Genomic DNA, 13,883 nt, shown 5'->3' with positions numbered 1-13,883 from the left:
TTGCACATTTTTTAAAGTAATCTAGGTTGCTAAATCCACTCATATAAATATGACTTGTTTCACATTGGTTGTATGTTGGAAAGTTGCTTTGTATACATATGTATAGCAATATATACAGTGTATCACAAAAGTGAGTACACCCCTCACATTTCTGCAGATATTTAAGTATATCTTTTCATGGGACAACACTGACAAAATGACACTTTGACACAATGAAAAGTAGTCTTTGTGCAGCTTATATAACAGTGTAAATTTATTCTTCCCTCAAAATAACTCAATATACAGCCATTAATGTCTAAACCACTGGCAACAAAAGTGAGTACACCCCTTAGTGAAAGTTCCTGAAGTGTCAATATTTTGTGTGGCCACCATTATTTCCCAGAACTGCCTTAACTCTCCTGGGCATGGAGTTTACCAGAGCTTCACAGGTTGCCACTGGAATGCTTTTCCACTCCTCCATGACGACATCACGGAGCTGGCGGATATTCGAGACTTTGCGCTCCTCCACCTTCCGCTTGAGGATGCCCCAAAGATGTTCTATTGGGTTTAGGTCTGGAGACATGCTTGGCCAGTCCATCACCTTTACCCTCAGCCTCTTCAATAAAGCAGTGGTCGTCTTAAAGGTGTGTTTGGGGTCATTATCATGCTGGAACACTGCACTGCGACCCAGTTTCCGGAGGGAGGGGATCATGCTCTGCTTCAGTATTTCACAGTACATATTGGAGTTCATGTGTCCCTCAATGAAATGTAACTCCCCAACACCTGCTGCACTCATGCAGCCCCAGACCATGGCATTCCCACCACCATGCTTGACTGTAGGCATGACACACTTATCTTTGTACTCCTCACCTGATTGCCGCCACACATGCTTGAGACCATCTGAACCAAACAAATTAATCTTGGTCTCATCAGACCATAGGACATGGTTCCAGTAATCCATGTCCTTTGTTGACATGTCTTCAGCAAACTGTTTGCGGGCTTTCTTGTGTAGAGACTTCAGAAGAGGCTTCCTTCTGGGGTGACAGCCATGCAGACCAATTTGATGTAGTGTGCGGCGTATGGTCTGAGCACTGACAGGCTGACCCCCCACCTTTTCAATCTCTGCAGCAATGCTGACAGCACTCCTGCGCCTAGCTTTCAAAGACAGCAGTTGGATGTGACGCTGAGCACGTGCACTCAGCTTCTTTGGACGACCAACGCAAGGTCTGTTCTGAGTGGAACCTGCTCTTTTAAAACGCTGGATGATCTTGGCCACTGTGCTGCAGCTCAGTTTCAGGGTGTTGGCAATCTTCTTGTAGCCTTGGCCATCTTCATGTAGCGCAACAATTCGTCTTTTAAGATCCTCAGAGAGTTCTTTGCCATGAGGTGCCATGTTGGAACTTTCAGTGACCAGTATGAGAGAGTGTGAGAGCTGTACTACTAAATTGAACACACCTGCTCCCTATGCACACCTGAGACCTAGTAACACTGACAAATCACATGACATTTTGGAGGGAAAATGACAAGCAGTGCTCAATTTGGACATTTAGGGGTGTAGTCTCTTAGGGGTGTACTCACTTTTGTTGCCGGTGGTTTAGACATTAATGGCTGTATATTGAGTTATTTTGAGGGAAGAATAAATTTACACTGTTATATAAGCTGCACACAGACTACTTTTCATTGTGTCAAAGTGTCATTTTGTCAGTGTTGTCCCATGAAAAGATATACTTAAATATCTGCAGAAATGTGAGGGGTGTACTCATTTTTGTGATACACTGTATATATATATATACAGTGTATCACAAAAGTGAGTACACCCCTCACATTTCTGCAAATATTTCATTATACCTTTTCATGGGACAACACTATAGACATGAAACTTGAATATAACTTAGAGTAGTCAGTGTACAGCTTGTATAGCAGTGTAGATTTACTGTCTTCTGAAAATAACTCAACACACAGCCATTAATGTCTAAATAGCTGGCAACATAAGTGAGTACACCCCACAGTGAACATGTCCAAATTGTGCCCAAATGTGTCGTTGTCCCTCCCTGGTGTCATGTGTCAAGGTCCCAGGTGTAAATGGGGAGCAGGGCTGTTAAATTTGGTGTTTTGGGTACAATTCTCTCATACTGGCCACTGGATATTCAACATGGCACCTCATGGCAAAGAACTCTCTGAGGATGTGAGAAATAGAATTGTTGCTCTCCACAAAGATGGCCTGGGCTATAAGAAGATTGCTAACACCCTGAAACTGAGCTACAGCATGGTGGCCAAGGTCATACAGCGGTTTTCCAGGACAGGTTACACTCGGAACAGGCTTCGCCAGGGTCGACCAAGTAAGTTGAGTCCACGTGTTTGGCGTCATATCCAGAGGTTGGCTTTAAAAAATAGACACATGAGTGCTGCCAGCATTGCTGCAGAGGTTGAAGACGTGGGAGGTCAGCCTGTCAGTGCTCAGACCATACGCCGCACACTGCATCAACTCGGTCTGCATGGTCGTCATCCCAGAAGGAAGCTGACGCACAAGAAAGCCCGCAAACAGTTTGCTGAAGACAAGCAGTCCAAGAACATGGATTACTGGAATGCCCTGTGGTCTGACGAGACCAAGATAAACTTGTTTGGCTCAGATGGTGTCCAGCATGTGTGGCGGCGCCCTGGTGAGAAGTACCAAGACAACTGTATCTTGCCTACAGTCAAGCATGGTGGTGGTAGCATCATGGTCTTGGGCTGCATGAGTGTTGCTGGCACTGGGGAGCTGCAGTTCATTGAGGGAAACATGAATTCCAACATGTACTGTGACATTCTGAAACAGAGCATGATCCCCTCCCTTCGAAAACTGGGCCTCATGGCAGTTTTCCAACAGGATAACGACCCCAAACACAACCTCCAAGATTACAACTGCCTTGCTGAGGAAGCTGAAGGTAAAGGTGATGGACTAAACCCAATTGAGCACCTGTGGCGCATCCTCAAGTGGAAGGTGGAGGAGTTCAAGGTGTCTAACATCCACCAGCTCCGTGATGTCATCATGGAGGAGTGGAAGAGGATTCCAGTAGCAACCTGTGCAGCTCTGGTGAATTCCATGCTCAGGAGGGTTAAGGCAGTGCTGGATAATAATGGTGGTCACACAAAATATTGACACTTTGGGCACAATTTGGACATGTTCACTGTGGGGTGTACTCACTTATGTTGCCAGCCATTTAGACATTAATGGCTGTGTGTTGAGTTATTTTCAGAAGACAGTAAATCTACACTGCTATACAAGTTGTACACTGACTACTCTAAGTTATATCCAAGTTTTATTTCTATAGTGTTGTCCCATGAAAAGATATAATAAAATATTTGCAGAAATGTGAGGGGTGTACTCACTTTTGTGATACACTGTATATATATATATATATATATATATACAGTATATATATATATATATAGTGTACATTAATGTAATAACCTGATGTACTGCTACCCCACTATCTGGTCTATAAAATAGTAGAGATCCACACAGCCAAGCAGTTCCAGTTTTGATTCATCACTTTATAGAACCTTGTCCAGAACTCTACAGGCCTATCCAAATTTCTTCTGATGTATACTAGCTGACCTGTTTGGTGCTTCTTGGTCAGGAGTGGCATGTATTATGGAGTCTGACCATGAAGTGCTTGCTTGTTAATGTATCTTCTTACGGTTGCCACTGACACATTTGTCCCAGCCCTCATCAGGTCATCCTGTACATCTTTTACAGTAACACTGAGACTTTTCTTTGTTGTCCTGATGAAATTTCTGCTCCTCTGGACAAAATTCTGGGTTTTCTCTAAAGTCCAGGCACGTTTGCTGCTGCTTCATAAGTTTGGAATTTCCGCACAGTACTCCAAATGGCATCTCTAGGAATGTTCAAGGTCTTGGATATTTTCTTATACCCAGTGCTTTTTTTGGTGCAGTTAAATGATCTCCTGTAAATGATTGTGTCATAGCAAAATTACCACTATATTTAAACACTATACTGTATTATTCATTTTCATGTTCATTTGCTGTATCATTTATCATAAAAACTTCATTTGATGCAAAGTCCATCTAGTTATGTTATACCATGTTTTTTGGGGGACGGGGGATGGGGTAATATTTCCAACTGCTACGTTATATAATGTAGCAATGCTATCCCCTTTCTACTGAAAAATGTAGCAGTTTTGGTTCCTGGATCAACGATGGATGGATAGATAGACAGACAGACAGACAGATATATAGATGAACACTTGCCGGGTGAATAAATGGATAGATAGATATATGGATGGATAAAAAAGTATCTCTTTTATGACTGGATAGGTTGATATAAGGCAAGATACATAACTGGCTGCCTTGTGGGATGACTGGCTGACTTGCTTGATGAATAAATAGATAGATGCAAATAGCTTTCAAATAGCAAGTAGCAACCTAATATTAATAATTGATAAATAAAACGCAAAACTAAGTTATAGGTTTACACAGGCAGAACTGAAACAGAATCTGCACAGTTCTTAGTAAGTGAACAGGCTGTGGGTATATATTCAGAGCAATCGAATCACATTGCAGAACGTAGGCAGACGATTGATTTAAAAGAATGGTATTAGTTCTCAGCCCACACAGAGTGACGATCCCTAATTGGCTTAGACAATACGTGCGAGGACAGAGATTACCATGCTCACAGCAAGATGGCCCTAAATACACAGCCCGCACCACTGTGTCAGACCGTTGCTGTAGTAACGCAGGAGGGGTGGCATTACTGCAAGATACGATGGGAATTGGAGGGGGAAGATGCTGAAGAAGTAGATCTAAACTAGCTCTCTCTCTCTGTCTTGATTGAGCTTTATGTCTAACACACTGCACACCAACTTGTAGTCCTCTGTGCATTAATGTTGGATACAGACACTTTGTAATCATTATGTTTATCTAGAAAGCCATACCAATCTCAGTCTAACGCTTTTGATGTGCAAAAGTATTTATTTATCAGATTAATTTGAGGAAAGTTTAAACTACTAGTTTTTAGTTCTGGCATAGTAAACTAGTGTAATACTAGTCGTGTCTTTATTGTTTTGGGTTTAAAAAAAAAAAATTTGTTTATGCATTTTCTCCCTTTTTCTCCTGACTTTTTAGTGTGTCCAATTACCAAATTGCATTATGCTTTCTCTCCATTGATGCCGATCCCCGGCCCAATTGAGGAGAACGAGACGAGTGTGCGACACGTGTGCAGTAGCCGACTGCATTTTTTCACCTTCACAAGGCGTGTTCATATGTGGATCAACTTTGTGTACAGAGGGCCACACCCTGATCAATGTATTATCCTTTGACTCTGTGCGCCATCAATCAGCCAGCAGAGGTCGTAATTGCATCAGTTTTGAGGTTCCTATCCAGCCCCCAGCCTATATGAACAACATGTTAATGTAGGTGCCCAGCCCGGCTGGATGGCAGAGATACTTGAAATCACTAGGAGCATGGCAGGAATACACTAGGAATACACCAGCATACCAGCTTTTTACTGCAGTGCCGCAGTACTTTTTTTAAAATGCATTTTCTTCCTTTTTTCTCCAGATTTTTAGTGCATCCCGTTTTTACCCAATTGCATTATGCTACCTCTCTATGGGTGCTGACCCCTGCCCCTGATTGAGTAGACCAAAGTGACACACGTCCCCTTCGACACGTGTGCAGTAGCCGACTGCATATTTTCACCTGCATGAGGCGAGTTCACATGCATATCAGCCTTGTGCACGGAGAGCCTCCACTCCACTGTGCAGATGCCATCAATTAGCCAGCAGACATCATAATTGCATCAGTTATGAGGTTCCTATCAGGCTCCCCACCCTGTATGAACAACAGCCAAACGTTGTTCATATAGCTGCCCAGCCCAACTGGATGGCAGTGCCGCAGTACTCTTTGATGTATTTATTTGTTAACATCTTTAAAAAGTCTACATCTATACTTTCATGAAAAACATGATTGCCATTTATGTTCATAATTTAATTTAAAATACAGATGTAAGAGACAATCAAAGAACCTAACACAATAATTTTCAATAAACAACTTTCCCCCTTAATTGAGGTTTATTTTTACTTACGCATGCTTATTGTCTTAATGCATTCATAGACTTGTATAATGTAGCGAGTCTTACAATACAGTACACAGCAGTACAGATCAGGTGTTTGGTCCATTATAGTCTGTTATAGTGAAAATGTTTGTGTTAGTGGGCTAATGTTTCTGAAGTGAAATATTGAGTCTAACAATAGTTACTGGCCTCATTGCTTTGCTATGGTATCTCCTCTGGAACTATAATGCCATGTCCCTGACTGCTCTGTCATGCACCGCCAGTGTAAACAAACGCAGGCAGTTAATTGTTTTTAAAAGACATTTTCCATTCAGGTATTGTAGTAGTCACTATTGTCCATCAACAAAATCACATTTCAATAGTCTGAACAAAGCATTTCATCTACACCATGTCTGCATCATCTTTTATCTGTTATTGTGACAATATGGGTTACTAAATACTGGTGCCCTCAACGATGATGAAATCTCCAGTATAAAAGAGACATTGAAACTATGAAACAACCATGAAACTGCTTTTCCTTTTCTTTTGTTCTGTCATTCATGGGGAAGTTGGTTTAGTGCAATTTGACTCCAAAATGTTTGTCAGACCAAAGCACAATATTCATATGGAATGGTTGAACATCTTATATCAAACCCATAGGCATTGATAGGAAGTTGGTCTTCCTTTGCTGCCATAATAGTCTTCACTTCTCTAATTATTAGAAACAAAACAGCATGGGTTTACTTCCATTTATCTTCAACATTATTTTGAGGTAAATGTTAAATAATAAAACCTGACACACAGTTGGTGCTCTAGTTTTCTTTAAATATGGTAAATCTGCAGTTATAGTTTCAAGAGACCAACCAAGGAGCTGGCAAATCTGTGAGAAAGAAACCGTAATAAAGAGAAACACTTCCACCTGGATCGAGGTATTGCAAAATTAGGCACAGTTGACTGAGAGGACCAACAATTATCTGTGCCTCCATGCCCCCTCTGCCGGCTATTTTTGGGAAGACAAAAGGACAAGAATCTGTAACTGAGCCACACTGTTGAGATCCATACCAGGTGGGCTTGTTACACATAGCCCAGGGCACAGATTTGATAAACTGCCTTGTCATTAAGGTGGAATCCTGTCATAGTGAAGGTCATTTAGCTTGTTAGTAGGACCCTTTTACTACTAATATTTATTTATAGAGATTTCATGGCTGGATTGTTTTACGTTGGTGCATTCTTTAGCAATTACTGAAGTTAAAATAGCCAAACGCACTAATGCAAAGTGATCGTCACCAATTTATACACCAATTTTACAACCAATTAATTAATAACCAGTTAATTTGATGTTTACAATTATTCAGGAAAGTTATTGGAATTATTTTATATGTCTGTATCACATAATTGTGTGTGTTTTGAGGGTGAATTTTTGTAAGTGGGGTTTTACAATAACATGTCATGACACAGGCATTTTTCAGTACATCCGTTAGCCACTGTGCTTCTATTCTTAGCTCTATAACTGCTGAAGGTGTGTGTGTGTGTGAAGTATGTATGGCTTGGGCCATGGTTTGCTTTACCAGCAGGCTTGTAACGTGACTCTTCTGTTCTTTGTGAGCAGAATAATTTTAGACGAGCAGTTGGACATTTCAGCAGCAGGGTGTTGGGTGTCCAGCCCACCACGCTTGTGTGTTTTTGTCCTGTTGGCCTTCCGTTGCTATTATTGTCTCATACATAGCTCAGCGCTGACCTGCTATAGAAAATATATAGAAAGTATTTAGAGCACTTGAGCATGGAAAAGGACACACGTCTAGTAAAGTGTGGGAGGAAAACGAAGCTCCCGGCGGAAAGTGTGAACGCTAAGCAAACCAGGACTGAAATATAACAATGTGTCACTTTTTTATTTGGTCTGGACCAAGGGAACCAAACTACAAGTATAAACTAGGGACGTAACAATACACCTTACCCATGATGCGATACAATTCATGATACTGGGTTCACAGTATGTTTTTTTTCCCAGATTTTTTTTATTGAAATTGAAGACAAATTATGACAAAGTTTCCTTTTATTATTTCTCTTAAAAAAATAAAATACAATAATGTATTTGTGCTTATCTTTTATTTATCTAAATAATTACAATTTTGAATTAAGCCCAATTTGGCTGAAAAAAACCGAATCTGACAACCAGGCGTATAGCGCCAGTGACGTCAACCAGGCGAGGTGTATAGCGCCAGTGCCCTCTGCTGTTTAAAGTGAACATTGATTCATTTTACATGTCAAATCGATTTAAATCGTGGAATTTTTAATTGTTTATTAACTGTCTTGTGGTGCATCGTTACATACCTAGTATAAACACACTATAATAAGCTGTTTTCTTAATTCTTTCAACAATTCTGTCATTGTCTTCTACAATTATTCACAGTAACACATTCATTACTGTTGTAAGAAGTGTTCAATATTATCAATTGCACCTTGAGGGTTTTATGTAAGGTGTTTTTAGAGGCATAATAAGAGAAACTAAAAACACATCACATGATGCTTACTCGTACAGACTCCTGACTGCAACACACACACACACACACACACACACACACCAACCGATGCTGTTAATGTCTGCTGCTAAATACCATATGAGGCAGAGTCTCATTCACATGCAAAGAATGATGGGAGCTTGTTAGCCAGGCAAACTGTAACAGATTGGTGTGGATCTTTTTGTTTATGACAGAAGCCAAAAATGCTCATCATGTCTGTTTGTGTGTCATTTTGTTATAAATATATCAGTAATGACAGGATGTATTCATTATACTGTATTTATCCTCAGTAAATGCTTGATCATGATCAGGATTGTGGTGGATCTGGTGGACCAATGGACATAAAGCAGAAATACACAGTGCAATACAAAACATAGGGACCAGTCGATCTAAGAACATGACACATTCACCTGTTCAAAATCGTACTTACATTGGGAGATAATTTAGAGTAGCCAGTTTAACCTACTGTGACGGGTCCACAGAATCATGCCTATCGGCCATGCCATTTATGGCCAGCATAGGGGGCATGGAGGCACGGATGATTGACATCTTTATGTGATGCCGGGCTCTATTCAGTCTGTGATGCAGGCACTCTCTCTTTTATTATTACTCGGAACCCAGTCTGCATCCTGGGACTTAATAGCTGTCACGACAGAAGTTGTCTTAACAGATAAGCCCTTTCCGGAACAGCTTTCACGTTTGGATCCACACAGGCACCGGTCAAAGGAGTGGCTAGCCCACTCAGGTTATTGTTCTGGGTTTCTTCTGAAGCAGCTTGCCATATTGTGACAACCAGTCTTCCTGTGCTATCCCTTACTATCCACTTTCTCCGCTGTGAGCTAGGAATGTTTATGTGCCATTAATTTGTTCGAACCCCACACATTACCTTTTAAAGTATCACACTATCATCACATCATACATCGTTTTTCTTAAGGGCATTTGAGCAGTTTGGGCAGATAGAGTGTGTTGGAGTATTTGACAGTAAACATTTAAATGTTTAATATTTAACTCCATCACTGTCTGTAAGGAGCTTCAGTTAATGCTGGAACTCCAAGTGATGACTGCATGTACTAATCTGGGCAATCAAACTGCAAATAACACAGACTTCTAACTAAAAGAATACATTTCAATTTACATACACATTACATTCTCCTCGTCTCTGGGTGAGGTTTTCTCTGGGCACTCTGGTTTCCTCCAACCCACTAAAGGTAGAGAAGGTTTGATGAATATCCCTGCAATGGAACAGCACAATTTGCAGCCAGTAACCAGGATACAGAACCCAGGATAAAGTGGAGATTAAAAATGAATTCATTTGGGAAATTTATATGTAAATTGAAACGTATTCTTTTAGTTAGAAGTCTGTGTTATTTGCAGTTTGATTGCCCAGATTAGTACATGCAGTCATCACTTGGAGCCCCACCACTGACTGTGGCTCTCTGTTCTATTCACAAATACTCTTGTTTCTGGTCTGTTGATGAAAACTTCCTGTCCTGTCAGCTCTGTTAACAGCTCCGTGTGGGGCTGTGAATAGCCTCACTTGTAAACAGTGGTGCTTCATCAGTTAGGAGTGCTACTGGATGGAATATAAAATAAATATAAAAGATTCTATATTTTTAAGATGACAAACCAATAGATAATTAATCAACTGAAACTTAACTTTTTACTCGAAGCACAGATAAGTAAACAGACGCTTTCTTATTTTGGATACATTGTAAGAAGACCAATTCATTGTGAAGGACAGTTATGCCTGGATGAGTTGAAGGTAAAAGAGGAAAAGAAAGGCTTGCAATAAGATGAATGGATACAACTGTAGGAGCAATAAATAAGCTATAATTTCTGAAGAAACACTAATCAGAATGATAATAATTGCAATAATAATAATATAAGTTCTGTGAACTATTTTAACCTCTCAGGTACAAAATTTGCTGTAGAGCCACAGCAAGCACTTAAAACATTTTTTAAATAGGCCGCTTAGGTGGCGCAGCAGTAAAAACACATGCTGGAACCAGAGCTGGGATCTCGAATGCATCGTATCGGGTCTCAGCTCTGCCTGCCGGCTGGGCTGAGCTGCCACATGAACAACGATTGGTCTGTTGTTCAGATAGTAGTGGGATTAAGCCGGATAGTGTTTCTATCTCATAACTAATGCAATTACGACTCTGCTGGCTGACTGATGGCGCCTGCACAGAGATAAAAAAAAGTGTGCTGTCAGGGTGTGTCTCTCCGTACACAGTGCTGAGCTGCACTGCACTCGTCAAAGTGTAGGTGACAAGATGCATACGGTTGCTGCCCGTGTCGGAGGGGCGTGGGTTAGCTTTGTTCTTCTCAATCTGAGTGGGGATCGGCATTGATGTAGGGGAAGCATGATACAATCTGGCAATTGGACGAGCTAAAAAGGGAGAAAATGCATAAACAAACAAACAAACAAAAAATAAATATATAAAGGTTAGATTTTAGATAGGGACTTACTTCTGGATTTGGCCATGTTGGTGTTCGTTTGTGTATTAGGATTTTAATGTCATGTTTTACACTAAATTCATGACAGGAACGGTAGTTACTCATTACACAAGGTTCATCAGTTCACAAGGTTATATCGAACACAGTCTTGGGCAATGTAGTATCTCCAATTCACCTCACTTGCATGTCTTCGAACTGTGGGAGGAAACCGGAGCACCCGGAGTAAACCCACGCAGACACGGGGAGAACATGCAAACTCCACACAGAAAGGACCCGGACCGCCCCACCTGGGGATTGAACCCAGGACCTTCTTGCTGTGAGGTGACCATGTTATGATGTTTCTGCTTGCCTGCTTTATTTTGTTCATGTAATGATATGAATGTTTATTCAATTATTCTATAGTTTTATTGTTTTAAATGTATTTATTTTGTTTTTTTTATTATTTGCTGGTTTAGTTTGAAACACTTATGAATTTTTTTTAAGCAAAAACAAACTATTTTTTTTTACTTATAACGTAAACCTACATCTCAGTAAAACACACCACACCTACAGAACATATTAAACGTGGATTGTCTGCTCTAAATTGCTCCTGGTTGTGAGTTGGGGAATACTCTGTATTGGATTGACGCTCTATCCAGGGTGTATTTTTAGTTAGTTGGTTGGTTGGTTGGTTGATTGATTGATACTTTATTGATCCCAAAGGAAATTAAAGCCCTAGTAGTATTATTCAACAAATAATTAACAGTACAGTAAAAAACAAAAGCAAACTGAAAAAGTAGAACTGAGTAGTTCTTGTACATTACATAAAATGGATAACTGGTAACTGTAATGACTATGCATGAGGTATAGTTTCAAGTATAAAGATTGAATAGCAATTAAATTATTAAATAGTAAAGTGACGTGACAAATATGGCACAATGAGTTGGGCCAGTGTAGCATATATATACATACACATATACAGTGTATCACAAAAGTAAGTACACCCCTCACATTTCTGCAAATATTTCATTATATCTTTTCATGGGACAACACTATAGACATGAAACTTGGATATAACTTAGAGTAGTCAGTGTACAGCTTGTATAGCAGTGTAGATTTACTGTCTTCTGAAAATAACTCAACACACAGCCATTAATGTCTAAATAGCTGCAACATAAGTGAGTACACCCCACAGTGAACATGTCCAAATTGTGCCCAAAGTGTCAATATTTTGTGTGACCACCATTATTATCCAGCACTGCCTTAACCCTCCTGGGCATGGAATTCACCAGAGCTGCACAGGTTGCTACTGGAATCCTCTTCCACTCCTCCATGATGACATCACGGAGCTGGTGGATGTTAGACACCTTGAACTCCTCCACCTTCCACTTGAGGATGCGCCACAGGTGCTCAATTGGGTTTAGTCCATCACCTTTACCTTCAGCTTCCTCAGCAAGGCAGTTGTCATCTTGGCGGTTGTGTTTGGGGTCGTTATCCTGTTGGAAAACTGCCATGAGGCCCAGTTTTCGAAGGGAGGGGATCATGCTCTGTTTCAGAATGTCACAGTACATGTTGGAATTCATGTTTCCCTCAATGAACTGCAGCTCCCCAGTGCCAGCAACACTCATGCAGCCCAAGACCATGATGCTACCACCACCATGCTTGACTGTAGGCAAGATACAGTTGTCTTGGTACTTCTCACCAGGGCGCCGCCACACATGCTGGACACCATCTGAGCCAAACAAGTTTATCTTGGTCTCGTCAGACCACAGGGCATTCCAGTAATCCATGTTCTTGGACTGCTTGTCTTCAGCAAACTGTTTGCGGGCTTTCTTGTGCGTCAGCTTCCTTCTGGGATGACGACCATGCAGACCGAGTTGATGCAGTGTGCGGCGTATGGTCTGAGCACTGACAGGCTGACCTCCCCCGTCTTCAACCTCTGCAGCAATGCTGGCAGCACTCATGTGTCTATTTTTTAAAGCCAACCTCTGGATATGACGCCGAACACGTGGACTCGACTTCTTTGGTCGACCCTGGCGAAGCCTGTTCCGAGTGGAACCTGTCCTGGAAAACCGCTGTATGACCTTGGCCACCGTGCTGTAGCTCAGTTTCAGGGTGTTAGCAATCTTCTTATAGCCCAGGCCATCTTTGTGGAGAGCAACAATTCTATTTCTCACATCCTCAGAGAGTTCTTTGCCATGAGGTGCCATGTTGAATATCCAGTGGCCAGTATGAGAGAATTGTTCCCAAAACACCAAATTTAACAGCCCTGCTCCCCATTTACACCTGGGACCTTGACACATGACACCAGGGAGGGACAACGACACATTTGGGCACAATTTGGACATGTTCACTGTGGGGTGTACTCACTTATGTTGCAGCTATTTAGACATTAATGGCTGTGTGTTGAGTTATTTTCAGAAGACAGTAAATCTACACTGCTATACAAGCTGTACACTGACTACTCTAAGTTATATCCAAGTTTCATGTCTATAGTGTTGTCCCATGAAAAGATATAATGAAATATTTGCAGAAATGTGAGGGGTGTACTTACTGTTGTGATACACTGTACATACATATACACATATTCACATATGCAAATACATACACATATATATACATATACACATGCATGTGCATACCTGTACGTACACACATTAGGACCGTCAGTCTTTAGCTGCAGCCAGCCGTCCCTGCCTGGTGGAGTTGTAGAGCCTAATGGCTCTGGGGACGAAGGACCTTCTAAGCCTGTCCGTGGAGCAGCTCTGTGACAGCAGCCTGTCACTGAACATGCTCCTCTGTTTAATGATAACTGTATGTAGTGGGTGACTGACATTGTCCATGATGGAAGAAAGTTTACACAGTGTCCTCCTTTCTGCCACTGTTACCAGTGGTTCCAG

General features: G+C 41.2%; 1 protein-coding gene across 3 annotated transcripts in view; it reads left to right on the top strand.

Annotated features, from left to right (window-relative positions):
• Positions 1 to 13,883, top strand: part of dgki (diacylglycerol kinase, iota) — a 143,181-nt gene that overhangs the window by 43,741 nt on the left and 85,557 nt on the right. The window lies entirely within an intron of this gene.

The sequence above is a fragment of the Trichomycterus rosablanca genome, chromosome 1, assembly GCF_030014385.1.
Source record: "Trichomycterus rosablanca isolate fTriRos1 chromosome 1, fTriRos1.hap1, whole genome shotgun sequence".
NCBI lineage: Eukaryota > Metazoa > Chordata > Actinopteri > Siluriformes > Trichomycteridae > Trichomycterus > Trichomycterus rosablanca.
The sequence above is the reverse complement of the archived record's forward strand: the minus strand, read 5'-3'. Positions and strand labels throughout refer to the sequence as shown.